Raw genomic sequence first — 19,472 nt, 5'->3', positions numbered from 1 at the left:
GCAAGTTTTAATACTGTTTCAATATCAAGTTGTAAGAACAAAGACTGAAGCATACTGTATTGCATGTGGCGCCGTGGCTTAGTGGTAAAGCGCCTGTCTAGTAAACAGGAGATCCCGGGTTCGATCCTCGGCGGTGCCTATTTTAATGTATTTGTAAGTATTACAGTGACCTAAATTTCGTGCATGTCTGATTTTGAACCGGAATAGCCTCACATACTCTGAAGCGCAAGTCTGAAAAGATAACTGGTTTTAACAGATCAACCGACACAATGCGGTACTAAGTTGTGCACAATGCTGGCAACTAGCTGGTTTGTGGAAGATGGGCAACAAAGAAAATTGGAACATGTAGAGAAAAGTTTTCATCAGTGCGTTGAGCGGCTGATGGTCGTGCGTCTCTGTGGCGCAATCGGTTAGCGCGTTCGGCTGTTAACCGAAAGGTTGGTGGTTCGAGCCCACCCAGGGACGTAATAATTTTTATATTCATCTCCTCCGAAAATGGTAGTTAACTATTTGCATGGAAGGTTCATTCGCATGTCAGGATGGCCGAGTGGTCTTAGGCGCCAGACTCAAGCTTCTATGCTGCACTGAATTACGGTGGTATGGGTGTTCTGGTCTCCGAATGGAGGCGTGGGTTCGAATCCCACTTCTGACAATCTCTTTTTTATTTGAGGATATCTAATCTTTCTCTTCGGCTCCCCTGCCAATAGCATTCCTCAAAGCTAATATTTGATTCCACATTACTACAAGTATAATGTGATTGTTTAAGTGTGCTAGTTGGTCTCTATAGCTCAGTGGTAGAGCACTGGTCTCGTAAACCAGGGGTCGCGAGTTCAAACCTCGCTGGAGGCAAGTAGCCAGAAATGTTTTTTCGAATTTATCTGCAGGAAATATATTATCTGTCGGTGTTGTTGTCGCCGTGCTGTACAACATGCACTACAAATAAGAGCAAACCAGCTCCAGTGGCGCAATCGGTTAGCGCGCCGTACTTATATGACAGTTACGGAGACATGCGGAGGTTGTGAGTTCGAGCCTCACCTGGAGCAGCAAGTTTTAATACTGTTTCAATATCAAGTTGTAAGAACAAAGACTGAAGCATACTGTATTGCATGTGGCGCCGTGGCTTAGTGGTAAAGCGCCTGTCTAGTAAACAAAAGATCCCGGGTTCGATCCCCGGCGGTGCCTATTTTAATGTATTTGTAAGTATTACAGTGACCTAAATTTCGTGCATGTCTGATTTTGAACCGGAATAGCCTTACAAACTCTGAAGCGCAAGTCTCAAAAGATAACTGGTTTTAACAGATCAACCGACACAATGTGGTACTAAGTTGTGCACAATGCTGACAACTAGCTGGTTTGTGGAAGATGGGCAACAAAGAAAATTGGAACATGTAGAGAAAAGTTTTCATCAGTGCGTTGAGCGGCTGAAGGTCGTGCGTCTCTGTGGCGCAATCGGTTAGCGCGTTCGGCTGTTAACCGAAAGGTTGGTGGTTCGAGCCCACCCAGGGACGTAATAAATTTTATATTCATCTCCTCCGAAAATTGTAGTTAACTATTTGCATGGAAGTTTCATTCGCATGTCAGGATGGCCGAGTGGTCTAAGGCGCCAGACTCAAGCTTCTATGCTGCACTGAATTACGGTGGTACGGGTGTTCTGGTCTCCGAATGGAGGCGTGGGTTCGAATCCCACTTCTGACAATCTATTTTTATTTGAGGATATCTAATCTTTCTCTTCGGCTCCACTGCCAATAGCATTCCTCAAAGCTAATATTTGATTTCACATTACTACAAGTATAATGTGATTGTTTCAGTGTGCTAGTTGGTCTCTATAGCTCAGTGGTAGAGCACTGGTCTCGTAAACCAGGGGTCGCGAGTTCAAACCTCGCTGGAGGCAAGTGGCTAGAAATGTTTTTTCGAATTTATCTGCAGGAAATATATTATCTGTCGGTGTTGTTGTCGCCGTGCTGTACAACATGCACTGAAAATAAGAGCAAACCAGCTCCAGTGGCGCAATCGGTTAGCGCGCCGTACTTATATGACAGTTGCGGAGACATGCGGAGGTTGTGAGTTCGAGCCTCACCTGGAGCAGCAAGTTTTAATACTGTTTCAATATCAAGTTGTAAGAACAAAAACTGAAGCATGCTGTATTGCATGTGGCGCCGTGGCTTAGTGGTAAAGCGCCTGTCTAGTAAACAGGAGATCCCGGGTTCGATCCCCGGCGGTGCCTATTTTAATCTATTTGTAAGTATTACAGTGACCTAAATTTCGTGCATGTCTGATTTTGAACCGGAATAGCCTTACAAACTCTGAAGCGCAAGTCTCAAAAGATAACTGGTTTTAACAGATCAACCGACACAATGTGGTACTAAGTTGTGCACAATACTGGCAACTAGCTGGTTTGTGGAAGATGGGCAACAAAGTAAATTGGAAAATGTAGAGAAAAGTTTTCATCAGTGCGTTGAGCGGCTGAAGGTCGTGCGTCTCTGTGGCGCAATCGGTTAGCGCGTTCGGCTGTTAACCGAAAGGTTGGTGGTTCGAGCCCACCCAGGGACGTAATAATTTTTATATTCATCTCCTACGAAAATGGTAGTTAACTATTTGCATGGAAGGTTCATTCGCATGTCAGGATGGCCGAGTGGTCTAAGGCGCCAGACTCAAGCTTCTATGCTGCACTGAATTACGGTGGTATGGGTGTTCTGGTCTCCGATTGGAGGCGTGGGTTGGAATCCCACTTCTGGCAATCTTTTTTCATTTGAGGTCTAATCTTTCTCTTCGGCTCCCCTGCCAATAGCATTCCTCAAAGCTAGTATTTGATTCCACATTACTAGAAGTATAATGTGATTGTTTCAGTGTACTAGTTGGTCTCTATAGCTCAGTGGTAGAGCACTGGTCTGATAAACCAGGGTTCGCGAGTTCAAACCTCGCTGGAGGCAAGTGGCTAGAAATGTTTTTTCGAATTTATCTGCAGGAAATATATTATCTGTCGGTGTTGTTGTCGCCGTGCTGTACAACATGCACTGAAAATAAGAGCAAACCAGCTCCAGTGGCGCAATCGGTTAGCGCGCCGTACTTATATGACAGTTGCGGAGACATGCGGAGGTTGTGAGTTCGAGCCTCACCTGGAGCAGCAAGTTTTAATACTGTTTCAATATCAAGTTGTAAGAACAAAGACTGAAGCATACTGTATTGCATGTGGCGCCGTGGCTTTGTGGTAAAGCGCCTGTCTAGTAAACAGGAGATCCCGGGTTCGATCCCCGGCGGTGCCTATTTTAATGTATTTGTAAGTATTACAGTGACCTAAATTTCGTGCATGTCTGATTTTGAACCGGAATAGCCTTACAAACTCTGAAGCGCAAGTCTCAAAAGATAACTGGTTTTAACAGATCAACCGACACAATGTGGTACTAAGTTGTGCACAATGCTGGGAACTAGCTGGTTTGTGGAAGATGGGCAACAAAGAAAATTGGAACATGTAGAGAAAAGTTTTCATCAGTGCGTTGAGCGGCTGAAGGTCGTGCGTCTCTGTGGCGCAATCGGTTAGCGCGTTCGGCTGTTAACCGAAAGGTTGGTGGTTCGAGCCCACCCAGGGACGTAATAATTTTTATATTCATCTCCTCCGAAAATGGTAGTTAACTATTTGCATGGAAGGTTCATTCGCATGTCAGGATGGCCGAGTGGTCTAAGGCGCCAGACTCAAGCTTCTATGCTGCACTGAATTACGGTGGTATGGGTGTTCTGGTCTCCGAATGTACGCGTGGGTTCGAATCCCACTTCTGACAATCTCTTTTTTATTTGAGGATATCTAATCTTTCTCTTCTGCTCCCCTGCCAATAGCATTCCTCAAAGCTAATATTTGATTCCACATTACTACAAGTATAATGTGATTGTTTCAGTGTGCTAGTTGGTCTCTATAACTCAGTGGTAGAGCACTGGTCTCGTAAACCAGGGGCCGCGAGTTCAAACCTCGCTGGAGGCAAGTAGCTAGAAATGTTTTTTCGAATTTATCTGCAGGAAATATATTATCTGTCGGTGTTGTTGTCGCCGTGCTGTACAACATGCACTGAAAATAAGAGCAAACCAGCTCCAGTGGCGCAATCGGTTAGCGCGCCGTACTTACATGACAGTTGCGGAGACATGCGGAGGTTGTGAGTTCGAGCCTCACCTGGAGCAGCAAGTTTTAATACTGTTTCAATATCAAGTTGTAAGAACAAAGACTGAAGCATACTGTATTGCATGTGGCGCCGTGGCTTTGTGGTAAAGCGCCTGTCTAGTAAACAGGAGATCCCGGGTTCGATCCCCGGCGGTGCCTATTTTAATGTATTTGTAAGTATTACAGTGACCTAAATTTCGTGCATGTCTGATTTTGCACCGGAATAGCCTTACAAACTCTGAAGCGCAAGTCTCAAAAGATAACTGGTTTTAACAGATCAACCGACACAATGTGGTACTAAGATGTGCACAATGCTGACAACTAGCTGGTTTGTGGAAGATAGGCAACAAAGAAAATTGGAACATGTAGAGAAAAGTTTTCATCAGTGCGTTGAGCGGCTGAAGGTCGTGCGTCTCTGTGGCGCAATCGGTTAGCGCGTTCGGCTGTTAACCGAAAGGTTGGCGGTTCGAGCCCACCCAGGGACGTAATAATTTTTATATTCATCTCCTCCGAAAATAGTAGTTAACTATTTGCATGGAAGTTTCATTCGCATGTCAGGATGGCCGAGTGGTCTAAGGCGCCAGACTCAAGCTTCTATGCTGCACTGAATTACGGTGGTATGGGTGTTCTGGTCTCCGAATGGAGGCGTGGGTTCGAATCCCACTTCTGACAATCTTTTTTCATTTGAGGATATCTAATCTTTCTCTTCGGCTCCACTGCCAATAGCATTCCTCAAAGCTAGTATTTGATTCCACATTACTACAAGTATAATGTGATTGTTTCAGTGTGCTAGTTGGTCTCTATAGCTCAGTGGTAGAGCACTGGTCTCGTAAACCAGGGGTCGCGAGTTCAAACCTCGCTGGAGGCAAGTGGCTAGAAATGTTTTTTCGAATTTATCTGCAGGAAATATATTATCTGTCGGTGTTGTTGTCGCCGTGCTGTACAACATGCACTGAAAATAAGAGCAAACCAGCTCCAGTGGCGCAATCGGTTAGCGCGCCGTACTTACATGACAGTTGCGGAGACATGCGGAGGTTGTGAGTTCGAGCCTCACCTGGAGCAGCAAGTTTTAATACTGTTTCAATATCAAGTTGTAAGAACAAAGACTGAAGCATACTGTATTGCATGTGGCGCCGTGGCTTTGTGGTAAAGCGCCTGTCTAGTAAACAGGAGATCCCGGGTTCGATCCCCGGCGGTGCCTATTTTAATGTATTTGTAAGTATTACAGTGACCTAAATTTCGTGCATGTCTGATTTTGAACCGGAATAGCCTTACAAACTCTGAAGCGCAAGTCTCAAAAGATAACTGGTTTTAACAGATCAACCGACACAATGTGGTACTAAGTTGTGCACAATGCTGACAACTAGCTGGTTTGTGGAAGATAGGCAACAAAGAAAATTGGAACATGTAGAGAAAAGTTTTCATCAGTGCGTTGAGCGGCTGAAGGTCGTGCGTCTCTGTGGCGCAATCGGTTAGCGCGTTCGGCTGTTAACCGAAAGGTTGGTGGTTCGAGCCCACCCAGGGACGTAATAATTTTTATATTCATCTCCTCCGAAAATGGTAGTTAACTATTTGCATGGAAGTTTCATTCGCATGTCAGGATGGACGAGTGGTCTAAGGCGCCAGATTCAAGCTTCTATGCTGCACTGAATTACGGTGGTATGGGTGTTCTGGTCTCCGAATGGAGGCGTGGGTTGGAATCCCACTTCTGGCAATCTTTTTTTATTTGAGGATATCTAATCTTTCTCTTCGGCTCCACTGCCAATACCATTCCTCAAAGCTAGTATTTGATTCCACATTACTAGAAGTATAATGTGATTGTTTCAGTGTACTAGTTGGTCTCTATAGCTCAGTGGTAGAGCACTGGTCTCGTAAACCAGGGTTCGCGAGTTCAAACCTCGCTGGAGGCAAGTGGCTAGAAATGTTTTTTCGAATTTATCTGCAGGAAATATATTATCTGTCGGTGTTGTTGTCGCCGTGCTGTACAACATGCACTGAAAATAAGAGCAAACCAGCTCCAGTGGCGCAATCTGTTAGCGCGCCGTACTTATATGACAGTTGCGGAGACATGCGGAGGTTGTGAGTTCGAGCCTCACCTGGAGCAGCAAGTTTTAATACTGTTTCAATATCAAGTTGTAAGAACAAAGACTGAAGCATACTGTATTGCATGTGGCGCCGTGGCTTAGTGGTAAAGCGCCTGTCTAGTAAACAGGAGATCCCGGGTTCGATCCCCGGCGGTGCCTATTTTAATGTATTTGTAAGTATTACAGTGACCTAAATTTCGTGCATGTCTGATTTTGAACCGGAATAGCCTTACAAACTCTGAAGCGCAAGTCTCAAAAGATAACTGGTTTTAACAGATCAACCGACACAATGTGGTACTAAGTTGTGCACAATGCTGGCAACTAGCTGGTTTGTGGAAGATGGGCAACAAAGAAAATTGGAACATGTAGAGAAAAGTTTTCATCAGTGCGTTGAGCGGCTGAAGGTCGTGCGTCTCTGTGGCGCAATCGGTTAGCGCGTTCGGCTGTTAACCGAAAGGTTGGTGGTTCGAGCCCACCCAGGGACGTAATAATTTTTATATTCATCTCCTCCGAAAATGGTAGTTAACTATTTGCATGGAAGGTTCATTCGCATGTCAGGATGGCCGAGTGGTCTAAGGCGCCAGACTCAAGCTTCTATGCTGCACTGAATTACGGTGGTATGGGTGTTCTGGTCTCCGAATGTACGCGTGGGTTCGAATCCCACTTCTGACAATCTCTTTTTTATTTGAGGATATCTAATCTTTCTCTTCTGCTCCCCTGCCAATAGCATTCCTCAAAGCTAATATTTGATTCCACATTACTACAAGTATAATGTGATTGTTTCAGTGTGCTAGTTGGTCTCTATAACTCAGCGGTAGAGCACTGGTCTCGTAAACCAGGGGCCGCGAGTTCAAACCTCGCTGGAGGCAAGTAGCTAGAAATGTTTTTTCGAATTTATCTGCAGGAAATATATTATCTGTCGGTGTTGTTGTCGCCGTGCTGTACAACATGCACTGAAAATAAGAGCAAACCAGCTCCAGTGGCGCAATCGGTTAGCGCGCCGTACTTACATGACAGTTGCGGAGACATGCGGAGGTTGTGAGTTCGAGCCTCACCTGGAGCAGCAAGTTTTAATACTGTTTCAATATCAAGTTGTAAGAACAAAGACTGAAGCATACTGTATTGCATGTGGCGCCGTGGCTTTGTGGTAAAGCGCCTGTCTAGTAAACAGGAGATCCCGGGTTCGATCCCCGGCGGTGCCTATTTTAATGTATTTGTAAGTATTACAGTGACCTAAATTTCGTGCATGTCTGATTTTGCACCGGAATAGCCTTACAAACTCTGAAGCGCAAGTCTCAAAAGATAACTGGTTTTAACAGATCAACCGACACAATGTGGTACTAAGATGTGCACAATGCTGACAACTAGCTGGTTTGTGGAAGATAGGCAACAAAGAAAATTGGAACATGTAGAGAAAAGTTTTCATCAGTGCGTTGAGCGGCTGAAGGTCGTGCGTCTCTGTGGCGCAATCGGTTAGCGCGTTCGGCTGTTAACCGAAAGGTTGGCGGTTCGAGCCCACCCAGGGACGTAATAATTTTTATATTCATCTCCTCCGAAAATGGTAGTTAACTATTTGCATGGAAGTTTCATTCGCATGTCAGGATGGCCGAGTGGTCTAAGGCGCCAGACTCAAGCTTCTATGCTGCACTGAATTACGGTGGTATGGGTGTTCTGGTCTCCGAATGGAGGCGTGGGTTCGAATCCCACTTCTGACAATCTTTTTTCATTTGAGGATATCTAATCTTTCTCTTCGGCTCCACTGCCAATAGCATTCCTCAAAGCTAATATTTGATTCCACATTACTACAAGTATAATGTGATTGTTTCAGTGTGCTAGTTGGTCTCTATAGCTCAGTGGTAGAGCACTGGTCTCGTAAACCAGGGGTCGCGAGTTCAAACCTCGCTGGAGGCAAGTGGCTAGAAATGTTTTTTCGAATTTATCTGCAGGAAATATATTATCTGTCGGTGTTGTTGTCGCCGTGCTGTACAACATGCACTGAAAATAAGAGCAAACCAGCTCCAGTGGCGCAATCGGTTAGCGCGCCGTACTTATATGACAGTTACGGAGACATGCGGAGGTTGTGAGTTCGAGCCTCACCTGGAGCAGCAAGTTTTAATACTGTTTCAATATCAAGTTGTAAGAACAAAGACTGAAGCATACTGTATTGCATGTGGCGCCGTGGCTTAGTGGTAAAGCGCCTGTCTAGTAAACAGGAGATCCCGGGTTCGATCCCCGGCGGTGCCTATTTTAATCTATTTGTAAGTATTACAGTGACCTAAATTTCTTGCATGTCTGATTTTGAACCGGAATAGCCTTACAAACTCTGAAGCGCAAGTCTCAAAAGATAACTGGTTTTAACAGATCAACCGACACAATGTGGTACTAAGTTGTGCACAATGCTGGCAACTAGCTGGTTTGTGGAAGATGGGCAACAAAGAAAATTGGAACATGTAGAGAAAAGTTTTCATCAGTGCGTTGAGCGGCTGAAGGTCGTGCGTCTCTGTGGCGCAATCGGTTAGCGCGTTCGGCTGTTAACCGAAAGGTTGGTGGTTCGAGCCCACCCAGGGACGTAATAATTTTTATATTCATCTCCTCCGAAAATGGTAGTTAACTATTTGCATGGAAGGTTCATTCGCATGTCAGGATGGCCGAGTGGTCTAAGGCGCCAGACTCAAGCTTCTATGCTGCACTGAATTACGGTGGTATGGGTGTTCTGGTCTCCGAATGGAGGCGTGGGTTCGAATCCCACTTCTGACAATCTCTTTTTTATTTGAGGATATCTAATCTTTCTCTTCTGCTCCCCTGCCAATAGCATTCCTCAAAGCTAATATTTGATTCCACATTACTACAAGTATAATGTGATTGTTTCAGTGTGCTAGTTGGTCTCTATAGCTCAGTGGTAGAGCACTGGTCTCGTAAACCAGGGGTCGCGAGTTCAAACCTCGCTGGAGGCAAGTAGCAAGAAATGTTTTTTCGAATTTATCTGCAGGAAATATATTATCTGTCGGTGTTGTTGTCGCCGTGCTGTACAACATGCACTGAAAATAAGAGCAAACCAGCTCCAGTGGCGCAATCGGTTAGCGCGCCGTACTTATATGACAGTTGCGGAGACATGCGGAGGTTGTGAGTTCGAGCCTCACCTGGAGCAGCAAGTTTTAATACTGTTTCAATATCAAGTTGTAAGAACAAAGACTGAAGCATACTGTATTGCATGTGGCGCCGTGGCTTAGTGGTAAAGCGCCTGTCTAGTAAACAGGAGATCCCGGGTTCGATCCCCGGCGGTGCCAATTTTAATGTATTTGTAAGTATTACAGTGACCTAAATTTCGTGCATGTATGATTTTGAACCGGAATAGCCTTACAAACTCTGAAGCGCAAGTCTCAAAAGATAACTGGTTTTAACAGATCAACCGACACAATGTGGTACTAAGTTGTGCACAATGCTGTCAACTAGCTGGTTTGTGGAAGATAGGCAACAAAGAAAATTGGAACATGTAGAGAAAATTTTTCATCAGTGCGTTGAGCGGCTGAAGGTCGTGCGTCTCTGTGGCGCAATCGGTTAGCGCGTTCGGCTGTTAACCGAAAGGTTGGCGGTTCGAGCCCACCCAGGGACGTAATAATTTTTATATTCATCTCCTCCGAAAATGGTAGTTAACTATTTGCATGGAAGTTTCATTCGCATGTCAGGATGGCCGAGTGGTCTAAGGCGCCAGACTCAAGCTTCTATGCTGCACTGAATTACGGTGGTATGGGTGTTCTGGTCTCCGAATGGAGGCGTGGGTTCGAATCCCACTTCTGACAATCTTTTTTTATTTGAGGATATCTAATCTTTCTCTTCGGCTCCACTGCCAATAGCATTCCTCAAAGCTAGTATTTGATTCCACATTACTACAAGTATAATGTGATTGTTTCAGTGTGCTAGTTGGTCTCTATAGCTCAGTGGTAGAGCACTGGTCTCGTAAACCAGGGGTCGCGAGTTCAAACCTCGCTGGAGGCAAGTGGCTAGAAATGTTTTTTCGAATTTATCTGCAGGAAATATATTATCTGTCGGTGTTGTTGTCGCCGTGCTGTACAACATGCACTGAAAATAAGAGCAAACCAGCTCCAGTGGCGCAATCGGTTAGCGCGCCGTACTTATATGACAGTTACGGAGACATGCGGAGGTTGTGAGTTCGAGCCTCACCTGGAGCAGCAAGTTTTAATACTGTTTCAATATCAAGTTGTAAGAACAAAGACTGAAGCATACTGTATTGCATGTGGCGCCGTGGCTTAGTGGTAAAGCGCCTGTCTAGTAAACAGGAGATCCCGGGTTCGATCCCCGGCGGTGCCTATTTTAATCTATTTGTAAGTATTACAGTGACCTAAATTTCTTGCATGTCTGATTTTGAACCGGAATAGCCTTACAAACTCTGAAGCGCAAGTCTCAAAAGATAACTGGTTTTAACAGATCAACCGACACAATGTGGTACTAAGTTGTGCACAATGCTGGCAACTAGCTGGTTTGTGGAAGATGGGCAACAAAGAAAATTGGAACATGTAGAGAAAAGTTTTCATCAGTGCGTTGAGCGGCTGAAGGTCGTGCGTCTCTGTGGCGCAATCGGTTAGCGCGTTCGGCTGTTAACCGAAAGGTTGGTGGTTCGAGCCCACCCAGGGACGTAATAATTGTTATATTCATCTCCTCCGAAAATGGTAGTTAACTATTTGCATGGAAGGTTCATTCGCATGTCAGGATGGCCGAGTGGTCTAAGGCGCCAGACTCAAGCTTCTATGCTGCACTGAATTACGGTGGTATGGGTGTTCTGGTCTCCGAATGGAGGCGTGGGTTCGAATCCCACTTCTGACAATCTCTTTTTTATTTGAGGATATCTAATCTTTCTCTTCTGCTCCCCTGCCAATAGCATTCCTCAAAGCTAATATTTGATTCCACATTACTACAAGTATAATGTGATTGTTTCAGTGTGCTAGTTGGTCTCTATAGCTCAGTGGTAGAGCACTGGTCTCGTAAACCAGGGGTCGCGAGTTCAAACCTCGCTGGAGGCAAGTAGCAAGAAATGTTTTTTCGAATTTATCTGCAGGAAATATATTATCTGTCGGTGTTGTTGTCGCCGTGCTGTACAACATGCACTGAAAATAAGAGCAAACCAGCTCCAGTGGCGCAATCGGTTAGCGCGCCGTACTTATATGACAGTTGCGGAGACATGCGGAGGTTGTGAGTTCGAGCCTCACCTGGAGCAGCAAGTTTTAATACTGTTTCAATATCAAGTTGTAAGAACAAAGACTGAAGCATACTGTATTGCATGTGGCGCCGTGGCTTAGTGGTAAAGCGCCTGTCTAGTAAACAGGAGATCCCGGGTTCGATCCCCGGCGGTGCCTATTTTAATGTATTTGTAAGTATTACAGTGACCTAAATTTCGTGCATGTATGATTTTGAACCGGAATAGCCTTACAAACTCTGAAGCGCAAGTCTCAAAAGATAACTGGTTTTAACAGATCAACCGACACAATGTGGTACTAAGTTGTGCACAATGCTGTCAACTAGCTGGTTTGTGGAAGATAGGCAACAAAGAAAATTGGAACATGTAGAGAAAATTTTTCATCAGTGCGTTGAGCGGCTGAAGGTCGTGCGTCTCTGTGGCGCAATCGGTTAGCGCGTTCGGCTGTTAACCGAAAGGTTGGCGGTTCGAGCCCACCCAGGGACGTAATAATTTTTATATTCATCTCCTCCGAAAATGGTAGTTAACTATTTGCATGGAAGTTTCATTCGCATGTCAGGATGGCCGAGTGGTCTAAGGCGCCAGACTCAAGCTTCTATGCTGCACTGAATTACGGTGGTATGGGTGTTCTGGTCTCCGAATGGAGGCGTGGGTTCGAATCCCACTTCTGACAATCTTTTTTTATTTGAGGATATCTAATCTTTCTCTTCGGCTCCACTGCCAATAGCATTCCTCAAAGCTAGTATTTGATTCCACATTACTACAAGTATAATGTGATTGTTTCAGTGTGCTAGTTGGTCTCTATAGCTCAGTGGTAGAGCACTGGTCTCGTAAACCAGGGGTCGCGAGTTCAAACCTCGCTGGAGGCAAGTGGCTAGAAATGTTTTTTCGAATTTATCTGCAGGAAATATATTATCTGTCGGTGTTGTTGTCGCCGTGCTGTACAACATGCACTGAAAATAAGAGCTAACCAGCTCCAGTGGCGCAATCGGTTAGCGCGCCGTACTTATATGACAGTTACGGAGACATGCGGAGGTTGTGAGTTCGAGCCTCACCTGGAGCAGCAAGTTTTAATACTGTTTCAATATCAAGTTGTAAGAACAAAGACTGAAGCATACTGTATTGCATGTGGCGCCGTGGCTTAGTGGTAAAGCGCCTGTCTAGTAAACAGGAGATCCCGGGTTCGATCCCCGGCGGTGCCTATTTTAATGTATTTGTAAGTATTACAGTGACCTAAATTTCGTGCATGTCTGATTTTGAACCGGAATAGCCTTACAAACTCTGAAGCGCAAGTCTCAAAAGATAACTGGTTTTAACAGATCAACCGACACAATGTGGTACAAAGTTGTGCACAATGCTGACAACCAGCTGGTTTGTGGAAGATGGGCAACAAAGAAAATTGGAACATGTAGAGAAAAGTTTTCATCAGTGCGTTGAGCGGCTGAAGGTCGTGCGTCTCTGTGGCGCAATCGGTTAGCGCGTTCGGCTGTTAACGAAAGGTTGGTGGTTCGAGCCCACCCAGGGACGTAATAATTTTTATATTCATCTCCTACGAAAATGGTAGTTAACTATTTGCATGGAAGTTTCATTCGCATGTCAGGATGGACGAGTGGTCTAAGGCGCCAGATTCAAGCTTCTATGCTGCACTGAATTACGGTGGTATGGGTGTTCTGGTCTCCGAATGGAGGCGTGGGTTCGAATCCCACTTCTGGCAATCTTTTTTTATTTGAGGATATCTAATCTTTCTCTTCGGCTCCACTGCCAATAGCATTCCTCAAAGCTAGTATTTGATTCCACATTGCTAGAAGTATAATGTGATTGTTTCAGTGTACTAGTTGGTCTCTATAGCTCAGTGGTAGAGCACTGGTCTCGTAAACCAGGGGTCGCGAGTTCAAACCTCGCTGGAGGCAAGTGGCTAGAAATGTTTTTTCGAATTTATCTGCAGGAAATATATTATCTGTCGGTGTTGTTGTCGCCGTGCTGTACAACATGCACTGAAAATAAGAGCAAACCAGCTCCAGTGGCGCAATCGGTTAGCGCGCCGTACTTATATGACAGTTGAGGAGACATGCGGAGGTTGTGAGTTCGAGCCTCACCTGGAGCAGCAAGTTTTAATACTGTTTCAATATCAAGTTGTAAGAACAAAGACTGAAGCATACTGTATTGCATGTGGCGCCGTGGCTTAGTGGTAAAGCGCCTGTCTAGTAAACAGGAGATCCCGGGTTCGATCCCCGGCGGTGCCTATTTTAATGTATTTGTAAGTATTACAGTGACCTAAATTTCGTGCATGTCTGATTTTGAACCGGAATAGCCTTACAAACTCTGAAGGGCAAGTCTCAAAAGATAACTGGTTTTAACAGATCAACCGACACAATGTGGTACTAAGTTGTGCACAATGCTGGCAACTAGCTGGTTTGTGGAAGATGGGCAACAAAGAAAATTGGAACATGTAGAGAAAAGTTTTCATCAGTGCGTTGAGCGGCTGAAGGTCGTGCGTCTCTGTGGCGCAATCGGTTAGCGCGTTCGGCTGTTAACCGAAAGGTTGGTGGTTCGAGCCCACCCAGGGACGTAATAATTTTTATATTCATCTCCTCCGAAAATGGTAGTTAACTATTTGCATGGAAGTTTCATTCGCATGTCAGGATGGCCGAGTGGTCTAAGGCGCCAGACTCAAGCTTCTATGCTGCACTGAATTACGGTGGTATGGGTGTTCTGGTCTCCGAATGGAGGCGTGGGTTCGAATCCCACTTCTGACAATCTTTTTTTATTTCAGGATATCTAATCTTTCTCTTCGGCTCCCCTGCCAATAGCATTCCTCAAAGCTAATATTTCATTCCACATTACCACAAGTATAATGTGATTGTTTCAGTGTGCTAGTTGGTCTCTATAGCTCATTGGTCTCGTAAACCAGGGGTCGCGGGTTCAAACCTCGCTAGAGGCAAGTGGCTAGAAATGTTTTTTCGAATTTATCTGCAGGAAATATATTATCTGTCGGTGTTGTTGTCGCCGTGCTGTACAACATGCACTGAAAATAAGAGCAAACCAGCTCCAGTGGCGCAATCGGTTAGCGCGCCGTACTTATATGACAGTTACGGAGACATGCGGAGGTTGTGAGTTCGAGCCTCACCTGGAGCAGCAAGTTTTAATACTGTTTCAATATCAAGTTGTAAGAACAAAGACTGAAGCATATTGTATTGCATGTGGCGCCGTGGCTTAGTGGTAAAGCGCCTGTCTAGTAAACAGGAGATCCCGGGTTCGATCCCCGGCGGTGCCTATTTTAATCTATTTGTAAGTATTACAGTGACCTAAATTTCGTGCATGTCTGATTTTGAACCGGAATAGCCTTACAAACTCTGATGCGCAAGTCTCAAAAGATAACTGGTTTTAACAGATCAACCGACACAATGTGGTACTAAGTTGTGCACAATGCTGACAACTAGCTGGTTTGTGGAAGATGGGCAACAAAGAAAATTGGAACATGTAGAGAAAAGTTTTCATCAGTGCGTTGAGCGGCTGATGGTCGTGCGTCTCTGTGGCGCAATCGGTTAGCCCGTTCGGCTGTTAACCGAAAGGTTGGTGGTTCGAGCCCACCCAGGGACGTAATAATTTTTATATTCATCTCTTCCGAAAATGGTAGTTAATAGAGATATCCAGCCAGGGTTTGCCTGCCAGCGTTTGCATTTTATCACTCCCCAAAAATATATTTCTGCCAGTTTACCTATCGGAACCTAACTTTGTTTGAATATCGCTTAGCTAGCAGCAATTTATCAATTAAACTGAATTCTTCTCTATAAGCGAAAGAGTCAATAATGTATTTTTTTAGGGAGATGCGAACATGGCCATTCTTTGTTGCTAAGTTATACCAATTCCAACTTACAGTAATGAATATTGTTTGTAAGTTTACATTATAGCTAACATTTAGGTTGTGAATCCATTTTGCGTTTAAACAGACCAATTCCTGTCGATATTAGTTACGCTAATTCCATCGGCGGAGGATTACATTGCTGGACAACTGACGTCAGAAGAAAAGGAACGCTTGGATCATATTTTTGAAAATTGCAATATGGAAATTGTTTTGTTGTGGAAACCTCACACGATTTTTTATGAGCAAATGTAGAGTTTCAATAGATTGTAAAGGAAACAAGTATGTTGTGTTTAAAAAATGTAAATGCCTCCTTTTAATTTCAATGTTATAAAATACTCATAAACAACCACAGAATTCGGAAAGGTTTTTTTGTTAGGCTCAATCACTGGCCATTAAGAAACACTCAGGCAAACATCGGAACTCTAAACAAAAGCAGTCGGTCGTACTCTAGAAGAGTGGTTCCCAATCAGGGTGCGGCCAACTGTAACCTTCAGGGGTGCCGCGATTTTGTCTGGCAACTTTTGACCATGTGGTTTATCGGTAGTTACGAATGATAATTGCGTACAATTCGCCAAACGCAGAAGTAATACCATGCTTTCGCATATAGCAAGGCAGGATCGACCCCCGATTGGTTTGTTAGAGAAAATGTTTGATTATGAATATTTTATTTGTTTTTCAGATTTTTTGATGTACGCTTTTAAAAGCGTATAGGTTAGTGAAATTCGATCTGTACATCGCTTTTTAACAGCATCTGCCGATAAGCTGCCATTTGTCAAAAAAAATATATTTATGTTCAAACATTTTCTCTAACAAACCAATCCATCGTATGATAACAAACAATTTGTATCATGTCGATAAACGAAAAGGGAGCAAAACATCAGTACTGTGTACTCTAAGAGAGGATAGGTTAGCTATACACGAAAACATGAAAGATATGTTTTCTATATCAGGTAAACTACATTTGGACCATCGTAATATTTAAAAAAAGGTACAAATAAATTTCCGTGTATATAAAAAAAGTTACTGCAGGTGAACTTCAGTTTAATCGCATATTGCAGTTATATAATAGCATATAATTACTTTGATATATTATAAACTTGACTTATATATTCTCGACTTCCCTAAATATTTCTTGGCGCATTGCAAGCAAAATAATTGACAGTACAGTGCATGGGATAACTTTGAACAGAATGAACAAGAGGTATATTGAGACAAAAATTTGATATATGGAGGACATTGTAATTGCATCTTTCTTACACATATATACAGGCGAAGTAATTTTAACTTGACGATAAAACATGACAAACATGCAAACCACTGCAGCACCGAACGACCTTGGGAGCAACACAAACAACACAACGTATTACAATTTGGATTACGAGATGTTTTTGTGGCCTCCATTGGTGATTGGTTGCATTCTTATGAGCGTTTGTACCATGGTCTATCAGTCAAGAGCAAACAACCAGAATTTGTTGTGGACCAATCGACTCTGCACACTTTCCTCACTTTTTCTTCTGTTTGCAGTTTTGTGTCATGGTCCAACAATTTACTCAGTAACTGTCAACTCGATGATCTGCCTGATCCAGTTTCCAATTGGTTTCATCAACTATTCATTGGGTAGATTCTCTAATTCACTGCTGCTTTTGCTCCGCCAACACACTATTTCCACCAAAACCGCCTATCGTTACGGTCGTACCACAAAAATCGTCGTTTCGGCATTGCAGTTCATTATAGTTTGTTCAACCATATCTAGCCTTTTGATGTTTTCTGTGGTCGTCTTGTTTTATTCACGCGAACCAACTATCTCGGGATGCAAGTACGTAAAAGGTCTTCCAAGGAATCTTGTTCGTGCTATTTTGGGTATGGCTTCCTGCGCCCATGTGGTACAAACGAGTTGGTGTTTTCACAGCCATTGCAGTTTTTACCGACGTCACAATTCCAATACTAGAGGTTGTTTTGCAGTTGCAATATCCTATTACACTGCAAACCTGCAATACTCTGTTGAACAACTGTTGCATCCTTCTCACATTCCAAGATTATCGAAAACGGTTTCTGCTCCCAACTAAGGCAACAGTTGGACCGTTGGAGATTCCAATGAGGAATTTAGAAGTCAGTTAGAAAATGTTGCCAAAGGAAATCAATGCAAGTCACAATGATTTTTCCATCTCACGTAGACTGTTTTTTTGTAGTATCTATTTTGTTTTTGGATTATGACCTCCTGATAACAATTTGTGACAATATTAAATAAGTTGCATTTTCGTTTTTGTTTCTGCAATTCTATTTAGTCTGTTGTGTGCTTTGTATTGATATGTTTTCTGTTTTTTCAAAAAATACCAAGTTTATTTGTATTGTTGTGTTTTGACTGTGGATTAATTACGTAAATACAAATGAATGTTGCAAGCAAAGACGAAACAGCGGAGGAGACTATTAAAATTTGAAGGAGACTTTATCAATTAACTTGTTACTAATTCATTTGCTCAGTTTTAAAGTAAGCTGTTTCTGTAAAAAGATACAACAGACATACTGTGGCTGAGAAAGCAGATGATTAGGAAATACTAACACTGAATTATGAATGGTAACAGATCTACCTATTTATTGTTGTTTTAAATAAACATAACTGCACAGTCCCTAATTTTGTATGCTCAATGCTTTTGTTATCTTTACTATACCACAGCTTTAAACATTTTTTGCTTTTTGGCCTTTATGTCAAAATCGTTTCCATTCTCAATGGTAATAAACGGACAAGTGCTAGAAACAACCACAAGTTATTGTAGGGTCGTATTTACATCGATACGTTTAATCGTTAACTGGCTCAACCTTATTCCAGTTAAATTAATCATGCATAAATAAAACTACTTTAACTACAAAAACTACTGCAACTACGAATGAATGCTTTCGCATAGCAAAGCAGGGTCGCCCAATTGCGCAGGCCCTTCATATTAGGCGATCTTAGCTCTCGTAATTTGATCATAAGATTCACAGGCTTCGCAGCCAAGGCTGTGAACCACATTGAGATGAATCAGATAAAAATTCATCAATAATCAGTTTACGTGGAACGAGCAATGGTTTTGGAAGGATATACATCCGATGAAGCAAGAAAAATTCGCAAAAACTCGGGTTTATGTGAAAATGAAAAATCATTTCTTCCCTCTTCGTTTATCGACATTATACAAATTGTTTCTTACCATGCATTGAATTGGTTTGTTAGAGAAAAAGTTTGATGATGAATACATCATTTGTTTTTCAGTGCTTTTGATTATACGCTTTCAAAAGCGTAGGTTAGTGAAACTTTTTCTGTAAATCGATTTTTAACAGCATCTGCCGATAAGCTGCCATCTGTCAAAAATCGGAAAAAAATAAAATATTTATGGTCAAACATATTCTCTGACAAACTAATCCATCGTATGATAACAAAAATTTTGTATGATGGCGATAAACGAAAAGGGAGTAAAACATCAGTACTATGTAGCCTACTCTAAGAGAGGATAGGTTAGCTTTACACGAAAACATGCAAGATATGCAGTATCCAGCAATAAAACATGCCTGGCAGCATCAGTAACAATTTATGAAAGATATGTTTTCCAAATCAGGTAAACTACGTTTGGAGTATCGTAATATTTCAAAAGGTACAAATAAATTTCCGTGTATATAAAAAAAGTTACTGCAGGTGAACTTCAGTTTAATCGCATATTGCAGTTATATAATTGCATATAATTACTTTGATATATTATAATCTCCCTTAAATATTTTTGACGCACTGCAAGCAAAATAATTGACAGTACTTGAGGCAAGTTTGAACAGAATAAATAAGAGGAATGTTTAGGAAGCCAAAATTTTTATAAAAGTAACCTGGATCACAAAATACGAAGGACATTGTAATTGCAACTTTCTTACACATATATACAGGCAAAGATATATTAATTTGACGAAAAAATATGACAAACATGCAAACCAATGCAGCACCGAACGACCTTGGGAGCAATACAAACAACACAACTTATTACAATTTGGATTTCGAGATGTTTTTGTGGCCTCCATTGGTGATTTGTTGCATTCTTATGAGCGTTTGTACCATGGTCTACCAGTCAAAAGCAAACAACCAGAATTTGTTGTGGACCAATCGACTCTGCACACTTTCCACACTTTTTCTTCTGTTTGCAGTTT

The 19,472-nt window shown here is 42.9% G+C and overlaps 69 non-coding genes across 69 annotated transcripts; all 69 read left to right on the top strand.

The window, feature by feature from the left end:
• Positions 1-67: 67 nt before the first annotated feature.
• Trnat-agu (transfer RNA threonine (anticodon AGU)) lies at positions 68-139 on the top strand. Its single transcript has one exon. It is a non-coding gene; the product is annotated as a tRNA-Thr (tRNA).
• A 252-nt stretch (positions 140-391) lies between these two features.
• Trnan-guu (transfer RNA asparagine (anticodon GUU)) lies at positions 392-465 on the top strand. The gene has a single exon. It is a non-coding gene; the product is annotated as a tRNA-Asn (tRNA).
• A 68-nt stretch (positions 466-533) lies between these two features.
• On the top strand, positions 534-652 carry Trnal-caa (transfer RNA leucine (anticodon CAA)). The gene is made up of 2 exons: positions 534-571; positions 607-652. It is a non-coding gene; the product is annotated as a tRNA-Leu (tRNA).
• A 125-nt stretch (positions 653-777) lies between these two features.
• Positions 778-849, top strand: Trnat-cgu (transfer RNA threonine (anticodon CGU)). Its single transcript has one exon. It is a non-coding gene; the product is annotated as a tRNA-Thr (tRNA).
• A 104-nt stretch (positions 850-953) lies between these two features.
• Positions 954-1,043, top strand: Trnai-uau (transfer RNA isoleucine (anticodon UAU)). Its single transcript is given in 2 exon segments — positions 954-991; positions 1,008-1,043. It is a non-coding gene; the product is annotated as a tRNA-Ile (tRNA).
• A 67-nt stretch (positions 1,044-1,110) lies between these two features.
• Trnat-agu (transfer RNA threonine (anticodon AGU)) lies at positions 1,111-1,182 on the top strand. Its single transcript has one exon. It is a non-coding gene; the product is annotated as a tRNA-Thr (tRNA).
• Positions 1,183-1,434: 252 nt separating this feature from the next.
• On the top strand, positions 1,435-1,508 carry Trnan-guu (transfer RNA asparagine (anticodon GUU)). The gene has a single exon. It is a non-coding gene; the product is annotated as a tRNA-Asn (tRNA).
• Positions 1,509-1,576: 68 nt separating this feature from the next.
• Positions 1,577-1,695, top strand: Trnal-caa (transfer RNA leucine (anticodon CAA)). Its single transcript has 2 exons — positions 1,577-1,614; positions 1,650-1,695. It is a non-coding gene; the product is annotated as a tRNA-Leu (tRNA).
• Positions 1,696-1,819: 124 nt separating this feature from the next.
• Positions 1,820-1,891, top strand: Trnat-cgu (transfer RNA threonine (anticodon CGU)). Its single transcript has one exon. It is a non-coding gene; the product is annotated as a tRNA-Thr (tRNA).
• Positions 1,892-1,995: 104 nt separating this feature from the next.
• Trnai-uau (transfer RNA isoleucine (anticodon UAU)) lies at positions 1,996-2,085 on the top strand. The gene is given in 2 exon segments: positions 1,996-2,033; positions 2,050-2,085. It is a non-coding gene; the product is annotated as a tRNA-Ile (tRNA).
• A 67-nt stretch (positions 2,086-2,152) lies between these two features.
• On the top strand, positions 2,153-2,224 carry Trnat-agu (transfer RNA threonine (anticodon AGU)). The gene has a single exon. It is a non-coding gene; the product is annotated as a tRNA-Thr (tRNA).
• A 252-nt stretch (positions 2,225-2,476) lies between these two features.
• Positions 2,477-2,550, top strand: Trnan-guu (transfer RNA asparagine (anticodon GUU)). The gene has a single exon. It is a non-coding gene; the product is annotated as a tRNA-Asn (tRNA).
• Positions 2,551-2,618: 68 nt separating this feature from the next.
• On the top strand, positions 2,619-2,737 carry Trnal-caa (transfer RNA leucine (anticodon CAA)). The gene is made up of 2 exons: positions 2,619-2,656; positions 2,692-2,737. It is a non-coding gene; the product is annotated as a tRNA-Leu (tRNA).
• Positions 2,738-2,858: 121 nt separating this feature from the next.
• Positions 2,859-2,930, top strand: Trnai-gau (transfer RNA isoleucine (anticodon GAU)). The gene has a single exon. It is a non-coding gene; the product is annotated as a tRNA-Ile (tRNA).
• A 104-nt stretch (positions 2,931-3,034) lies between these two features.
• Trnai-uau (transfer RNA isoleucine (anticodon UAU)) lies at positions 3,035-3,124 on the top strand. The gene is given in 2 exon segments: positions 3,035-3,072; positions 3,089-3,124. It is a non-coding gene; the product is annotated as a tRNA-Ile (tRNA).
• A 67-nt stretch (positions 3,125-3,191) lies between these two features.
• Trnat-agu (transfer RNA threonine (anticodon AGU)) lies at positions 3,192-3,263 on the top strand. The gene has a single exon. It is a non-coding gene; the product is annotated as a tRNA-Thr (tRNA).
• A 252-nt stretch (positions 3,264-3,515) lies between these two features.
• Trnan-guu (transfer RNA asparagine (anticodon GUU)) lies at positions 3,516-3,589 on the top strand. Its single transcript has one exon. It is a non-coding gene; the product is annotated as a tRNA-Asn (tRNA).
• A 68-nt stretch (positions 3,590-3,657) lies between these two features.
• Positions 3,658-3,776, top strand: Trnal-caa (transfer RNA leucine (anticodon CAA)). Its single transcript has 2 exons — positions 3,658-3,695; positions 3,731-3,776. It is a non-coding gene; the product is annotated as a tRNA-Leu (tRNA).
• Positions 3,777-3,901: 125 nt separating this feature from the next.
• Positions 3,902-3,973, top strand: Trnat-cgu (transfer RNA threonine (anticodon CGU)). The gene has a single exon. It is a non-coding gene; the product is annotated as a tRNA-Thr (tRNA).
• A 104-nt stretch (positions 3,974-4,077) lies between these two features.
• Positions 4,078-4,167, top strand: Trnav-uac (transfer RNA valine (anticodon UAC)). The gene is given in 2 exon segments: positions 4,078-4,115; positions 4,132-4,167. It is a non-coding gene; the product is annotated as a tRNA-Val (tRNA).
• A 67-nt stretch (positions 4,168-4,234) lies between these two features.
• Trnat-agu (transfer RNA threonine (anticodon AGU)) lies at positions 4,235-4,306 on the top strand. Its single transcript has one exon. It is a non-coding gene; the product is annotated as a tRNA-Thr (tRNA).
• A 252-nt stretch (positions 4,307-4,558) lies between these two features.
• Positions 4,559-4,632, top strand: Trnan-guu (transfer RNA asparagine (anticodon GUU)). Its single transcript has one exon. It is a non-coding gene; the product is annotated as a tRNA-Asn (tRNA).
• Positions 4,633-4,700: 68 nt separating this feature from the next.
• Trnal-caa (transfer RNA leucine (anticodon CAA)) lies at positions 4,701-4,819 on the top strand. The gene is made up of 2 exons: positions 4,701-4,738; positions 4,774-4,819. It is a non-coding gene; the product is annotated as a tRNA-Leu (tRNA).
• A 124-nt stretch (positions 4,820-4,943) lies between these two features.
• Positions 4,944-5,015, top strand: Trnat-cgu (transfer RNA threonine (anticodon CGU)). Its single transcript has one exon. It is a non-coding gene; the product is annotated as a tRNA-Thr (tRNA).
• A 104-nt stretch (positions 5,016-5,119) lies between these two features.
• Trnav-uac (transfer RNA valine (anticodon UAC)) lies at positions 5,120-5,209 on the top strand. The gene is given in 2 exon segments: positions 5,120-5,157; positions 5,174-5,209. It is a non-coding gene; the product is annotated as a tRNA-Val (tRNA).
• Positions 5,210-5,276: 67 nt separating this feature from the next.
• Positions 5,277-5,348, top strand: Trnat-agu (transfer RNA threonine (anticodon AGU)). Its single transcript has one exon. It is a non-coding gene; the product is annotated as a tRNA-Thr (tRNA).
• A 252-nt stretch (positions 5,349-5,600) lies between these two features.
• Trnan-guu (transfer RNA asparagine (anticodon GUU)) lies at positions 5,601-5,674 on the top strand. The gene has a single exon. It is a non-coding gene; the product is annotated as a tRNA-Asn (tRNA).
• A 311-nt stretch (positions 5,675-5,985) lies between these two features.
• Trnat-cgu (transfer RNA threonine (anticodon CGU)) lies at positions 5,986-6,057 on the top strand. Its single transcript has one exon. It is a non-coding gene; the product is annotated as a tRNA-Thr (tRNA).
• A 104-nt stretch (positions 6,058-6,161) lies between these two features.
• On the top strand, positions 6,162-6,251 carry Trnai-uau (transfer RNA isoleucine (anticodon UAU)). Its single transcript is given in 2 exon segments — positions 6,162-6,199; positions 6,216-6,251. It is a non-coding gene; the product is annotated as a tRNA-Ile (tRNA).
• Positions 6,252-6,318: 67 nt separating this feature from the next.
• Positions 6,319-6,390, top strand: Trnat-agu (transfer RNA threonine (anticodon AGU)). Its single transcript has one exon. It is a non-coding gene; the product is annotated as a tRNA-Thr (tRNA).
• A 252-nt stretch (positions 6,391-6,642) lies between these two features.
• On the top strand, positions 6,643-6,716 carry Trnan-guu (transfer RNA asparagine (anticodon GUU)). The gene has a single exon. It is a non-coding gene; the product is annotated as a tRNA-Asn (tRNA).
• A 68-nt stretch (positions 6,717-6,784) lies between these two features.
• Positions 6,785-6,903, top strand: Trnal-caa (transfer RNA leucine (anticodon CAA)). The gene is made up of 2 exons: positions 6,785-6,822; positions 6,858-6,903. It is a non-coding gene; the product is annotated as a tRNA-Leu (tRNA).
• A 125-nt stretch (positions 6,904-7,028) lies between these two features.
• Positions 7,029-7,100, top strand: Trnat-cgu (transfer RNA threonine (anticodon CGU)). Its single transcript has one exon. It is a non-coding gene; the product is annotated as a tRNA-Thr (tRNA).
• A 104-nt stretch (positions 7,101-7,204) lies between these two features.
• On the top strand, positions 7,205-7,294 carry Trnav-uac (transfer RNA valine (anticodon UAC)). The gene is given in 2 exon segments: positions 7,205-7,242; positions 7,259-7,294. It is a non-coding gene; the product is annotated as a tRNA-Val (tRNA).
• Positions 7,295-7,361: 67 nt separating this feature from the next.
• On the top strand, positions 7,362-7,433 carry Trnat-agu (transfer RNA threonine (anticodon AGU)). The gene has a single exon. It is a non-coding gene; the product is annotated as a tRNA-Thr (tRNA).
• A 252-nt stretch (positions 7,434-7,685) lies between these two features.
• Positions 7,686-7,759, top strand: Trnan-guu (transfer RNA asparagine (anticodon GUU)). Its single transcript has one exon. It is a non-coding gene; the product is annotated as a tRNA-Asn (tRNA).
• Positions 7,760-7,827: 68 nt separating this feature from the next.
• Positions 7,828-7,946, top strand: Trnal-caa (transfer RNA leucine (anticodon CAA)). The gene is made up of 2 exons: positions 7,828-7,865; positions 7,901-7,946. It is a non-coding gene; the product is annotated as a tRNA-Leu (tRNA).
• Positions 7,947-8,070: 124 nt separating this feature from the next.
• On the top strand, positions 8,071-8,142 carry Trnat-cgu (transfer RNA threonine (anticodon CGU)). The gene has a single exon. It is a non-coding gene; the product is annotated as a tRNA-Thr (tRNA).
• Positions 8,143-8,246: 104 nt separating this feature from the next.
• On the top strand, positions 8,247-8,336 carry Trnai-uau (transfer RNA isoleucine (anticodon UAU)). The gene is given in 2 exon segments: positions 8,247-8,284; positions 8,301-8,336. It is a non-coding gene; the product is annotated as a tRNA-Ile (tRNA).
• Positions 8,337-8,403: 67 nt separating this feature from the next.
• Trnat-agu (transfer RNA threonine (anticodon AGU)) lies at positions 8,404-8,475 on the top strand. The gene has a single exon. It is a non-coding gene; the product is annotated as a tRNA-Thr (tRNA).
• Positions 8,476-8,727: 252 nt separating this feature from the next.
• Trnan-guu (transfer RNA asparagine (anticodon GUU)) lies at positions 8,728-8,801 on the top strand. Its single transcript has one exon. It is a non-coding gene; the product is annotated as a tRNA-Asn (tRNA).
• Positions 8,802-8,869: 68 nt separating this feature from the next.
• On the top strand, positions 8,870-8,988 carry Trnal-caa (transfer RNA leucine (anticodon CAA)). Its single transcript has 2 exons — positions 8,870-8,907; positions 8,943-8,988. It is a non-coding gene; the product is annotated as a tRNA-Leu (tRNA).
• A 125-nt stretch (positions 8,989-9,113) lies between these two features.
• Positions 9,114-9,185, top strand: Trnat-cgu (transfer RNA threonine (anticodon CGU)). The gene has a single exon. It is a non-coding gene; the product is annotated as a tRNA-Thr (tRNA).
• A 104-nt stretch (positions 9,186-9,289) lies between these two features.
• On the top strand, positions 9,290-9,379 carry Trnai-uau (transfer RNA isoleucine (anticodon UAU)). Its single transcript is given in 2 exon segments — positions 9,290-9,327; positions 9,344-9,379. It is a non-coding gene; the product is annotated as a tRNA-Ile (tRNA).
• A 67-nt stretch (positions 9,380-9,446) lies between these two features.
• On the top strand, positions 9,447-9,518 carry Trnat-agu (transfer RNA threonine (anticodon AGU)). The gene has a single exon. It is a non-coding gene; the product is annotated as a tRNA-Thr (tRNA).
• Positions 9,519-9,770: 252 nt separating this feature from the next.
• Trnan-guu (transfer RNA asparagine (anticodon GUU)) lies at positions 9,771-9,844 on the top strand. The gene has a single exon. It is a non-coding gene; the product is annotated as a tRNA-Asn (tRNA).
• Positions 9,845-9,912: 68 nt separating this feature from the next.
• On the top strand, positions 9,913-10,031 carry Trnal-caa (transfer RNA leucine (anticodon CAA)). The gene is made up of 2 exons: positions 9,913-9,950; positions 9,986-10,031. It is a non-coding gene; the product is annotated as a tRNA-Leu (tRNA).
• Positions 10,032-10,155: 124 nt separating this feature from the next.
• Positions 10,156-10,227, top strand: Trnat-cgu (transfer RNA threonine (anticodon CGU)). The gene has a single exon. It is a non-coding gene; the product is annotated as a tRNA-Thr (tRNA).
• A 104-nt stretch (positions 10,228-10,331) lies between these two features.
• Positions 10,332-10,421, top strand: Trnai-uau (transfer RNA isoleucine (anticodon UAU)). The gene is given in 2 exon segments: positions 10,332-10,369; positions 10,386-10,421. It is a non-coding gene; the product is annotated as a tRNA-Ile (tRNA).
• A 67-nt stretch (positions 10,422-10,488) lies between these two features.
• On the top strand, positions 10,489-10,560 carry Trnat-agu (transfer RNA threonine (anticodon AGU)). The gene has a single exon. It is a non-coding gene; the product is annotated as a tRNA-Thr (tRNA).
• A 252-nt stretch (positions 10,561-10,812) lies between these two features.
• On the top strand, positions 10,813-10,886 carry Trnan-guu (transfer RNA asparagine (anticodon GUU)). The gene has a single exon. It is a non-coding gene; the product is annotated as a tRNA-Asn (tRNA).
• A 68-nt stretch (positions 10,887-10,954) lies between these two features.
• Positions 10,955-11,073, top strand: Trnal-caa (transfer RNA leucine (anticodon CAA)). The gene is made up of 2 exons: positions 10,955-10,992; positions 11,028-11,073. It is a non-coding gene; the product is annotated as a tRNA-Leu (tRNA).
• A 125-nt stretch (positions 11,074-11,198) lies between these two features.
• On the top strand, positions 11,199-11,270 carry Trnat-cgu (transfer RNA threonine (anticodon CGU)). Its single transcript has one exon. It is a non-coding gene; the product is annotated as a tRNA-Thr (tRNA).
• A 104-nt stretch (positions 11,271-11,374) lies between these two features.
• Trnai-uau (transfer RNA isoleucine (anticodon UAU)) lies at positions 11,375-11,464 on the top strand. Its single transcript is given in 2 exon segments — positions 11,375-11,412; positions 11,429-11,464. It is a non-coding gene; the product is annotated as a tRNA-Ile (tRNA).
• A 67-nt stretch (positions 11,465-11,531) lies between these two features.
• On the top strand, positions 11,532-11,603 carry Trnat-agu (transfer RNA threonine (anticodon AGU)). Its single transcript has one exon. It is a non-coding gene; the product is annotated as a tRNA-Thr (tRNA).
• Positions 11,604-11,855: 252 nt separating this feature from the next.
• Trnan-guu (transfer RNA asparagine (anticodon GUU)) lies at positions 11,856-11,929 on the top strand. The gene has a single exon. It is a non-coding gene; the product is annotated as a tRNA-Asn (tRNA).
• Positions 11,930-11,997: 68 nt separating this feature from the next.
• On the top strand, positions 11,998-12,116 carry Trnal-caa (transfer RNA leucine (anticodon CAA)). The gene is made up of 2 exons: positions 11,998-12,035; positions 12,071-12,116. It is a non-coding gene; the product is annotated as a tRNA-Leu (tRNA).
• Positions 12,117-12,240: 124 nt separating this feature from the next.
• Trnat-cgu (transfer RNA threonine (anticodon CGU)) lies at positions 12,241-12,312 on the top strand. Its single transcript has one exon. It is a non-coding gene; the product is annotated as a tRNA-Thr (tRNA).
• A 104-nt stretch (positions 12,313-12,416) lies between these two features.
• Trnai-uau (transfer RNA isoleucine (anticodon UAU)) lies at positions 12,417-12,506 on the top strand. The gene is given in 2 exon segments: positions 12,417-12,454; positions 12,471-12,506. It is a non-coding gene; the product is annotated as a tRNA-Ile (tRNA).
• A 67-nt stretch (positions 12,507-12,573) lies between these two features.
• On the top strand, positions 12,574-12,645 carry Trnat-agu (transfer RNA threonine (anticodon AGU)). Its single transcript has one exon. It is a non-coding gene; the product is annotated as a tRNA-Thr (tRNA).
• A 393-nt stretch (positions 12,646-13,038) lies between these two features.
• Trnal-caa (transfer RNA leucine (anticodon CAA)) lies at positions 13,039-13,157 on the top strand. Its single transcript has 2 exons — positions 13,039-13,076; positions 13,112-13,157. It is a non-coding gene; the product is annotated as a tRNA-Leu (tRNA).
• A 124-nt stretch (positions 13,158-13,281) lies between these two features.
• Positions 13,282-13,353, top strand: Trnat-cgu (transfer RNA threonine (anticodon CGU)). Its single transcript has one exon. It is a non-coding gene; the product is annotated as a tRNA-Thr (tRNA).
• A 104-nt stretch (positions 13,354-13,457) lies between these two features.
• Trnai-uau (transfer RNA isoleucine (anticodon UAU)) lies at positions 13,458-13,547 on the top strand. Its single transcript is given in 2 exon segments — positions 13,458-13,495; positions 13,512-13,547. It is a non-coding gene; the product is annotated as a tRNA-Ile (tRNA).
• A 67-nt stretch (positions 13,548-13,614) lies between these two features.
• Positions 13,615-13,686, top strand: Trnat-agu (transfer RNA threonine (anticodon AGU)). The gene has a single exon. It is a non-coding gene; the product is annotated as a tRNA-Thr (tRNA).
• A 252-nt stretch (positions 13,687-13,938) lies between these two features.
• On the top strand, positions 13,939-14,012 carry Trnan-guu (transfer RNA asparagine (anticodon GUU)). Its single transcript has one exon. It is a non-coding gene; the product is annotated as a tRNA-Asn (tRNA).
• A 68-nt stretch (positions 14,013-14,080) lies between these two features.
• On the top strand, positions 14,081-14,199 carry Trnal-caa (transfer RNA leucine (anticodon CAA)). The gene is made up of 2 exons: positions 14,081-14,118; positions 14,154-14,199. It is a non-coding gene; the product is annotated as a tRNA-Leu (tRNA).
• A 289-nt stretch (positions 14,200-14,488) lies between these two features.
• Trnai-uau (transfer RNA isoleucine (anticodon UAU)) lies at positions 14,489-14,578 on the top strand. Its single transcript is given in 2 exon segments — positions 14,489-14,526; positions 14,543-14,578. It is a non-coding gene; the product is annotated as a tRNA-Ile (tRNA).
• A 67-nt stretch (positions 14,579-14,645) lies between these two features.
• Positions 14,646-14,717, top strand: Trnat-agu (transfer RNA threonine (anticodon AGU)). Its single transcript has one exon. It is a non-coding gene; the product is annotated as a tRNA-Thr (tRNA).
• Positions 14,718-14,969: 252 nt separating this feature from the next.
• On the top strand, positions 14,970-15,043 carry Trnan-guu (transfer RNA asparagine (anticodon GUU)). Its single transcript has one exon. It is a non-coding gene; the product is annotated as a tRNA-Asn (tRNA).
• Positions 15,044-19,472: the final 4,429 nt, after the last annotated feature.

This window comes from Ascidia mentula, chromosome 5, assembly GCF_947561715.1.
Source record: "Ascidia mentula chromosome 5, kaAscMent1.1, whole genome shotgun sequence".
In the NCBI taxonomy this organism is placed as follows: Eukaryota; Metazoa; Chordata; class Ascidiacea; order Phlebobranchia; family Ascidiidae; genus Ascidia; species Ascidia mentula.
This window is presented reverse-complemented; position numbering and strand designations above follow the sequence as displayed.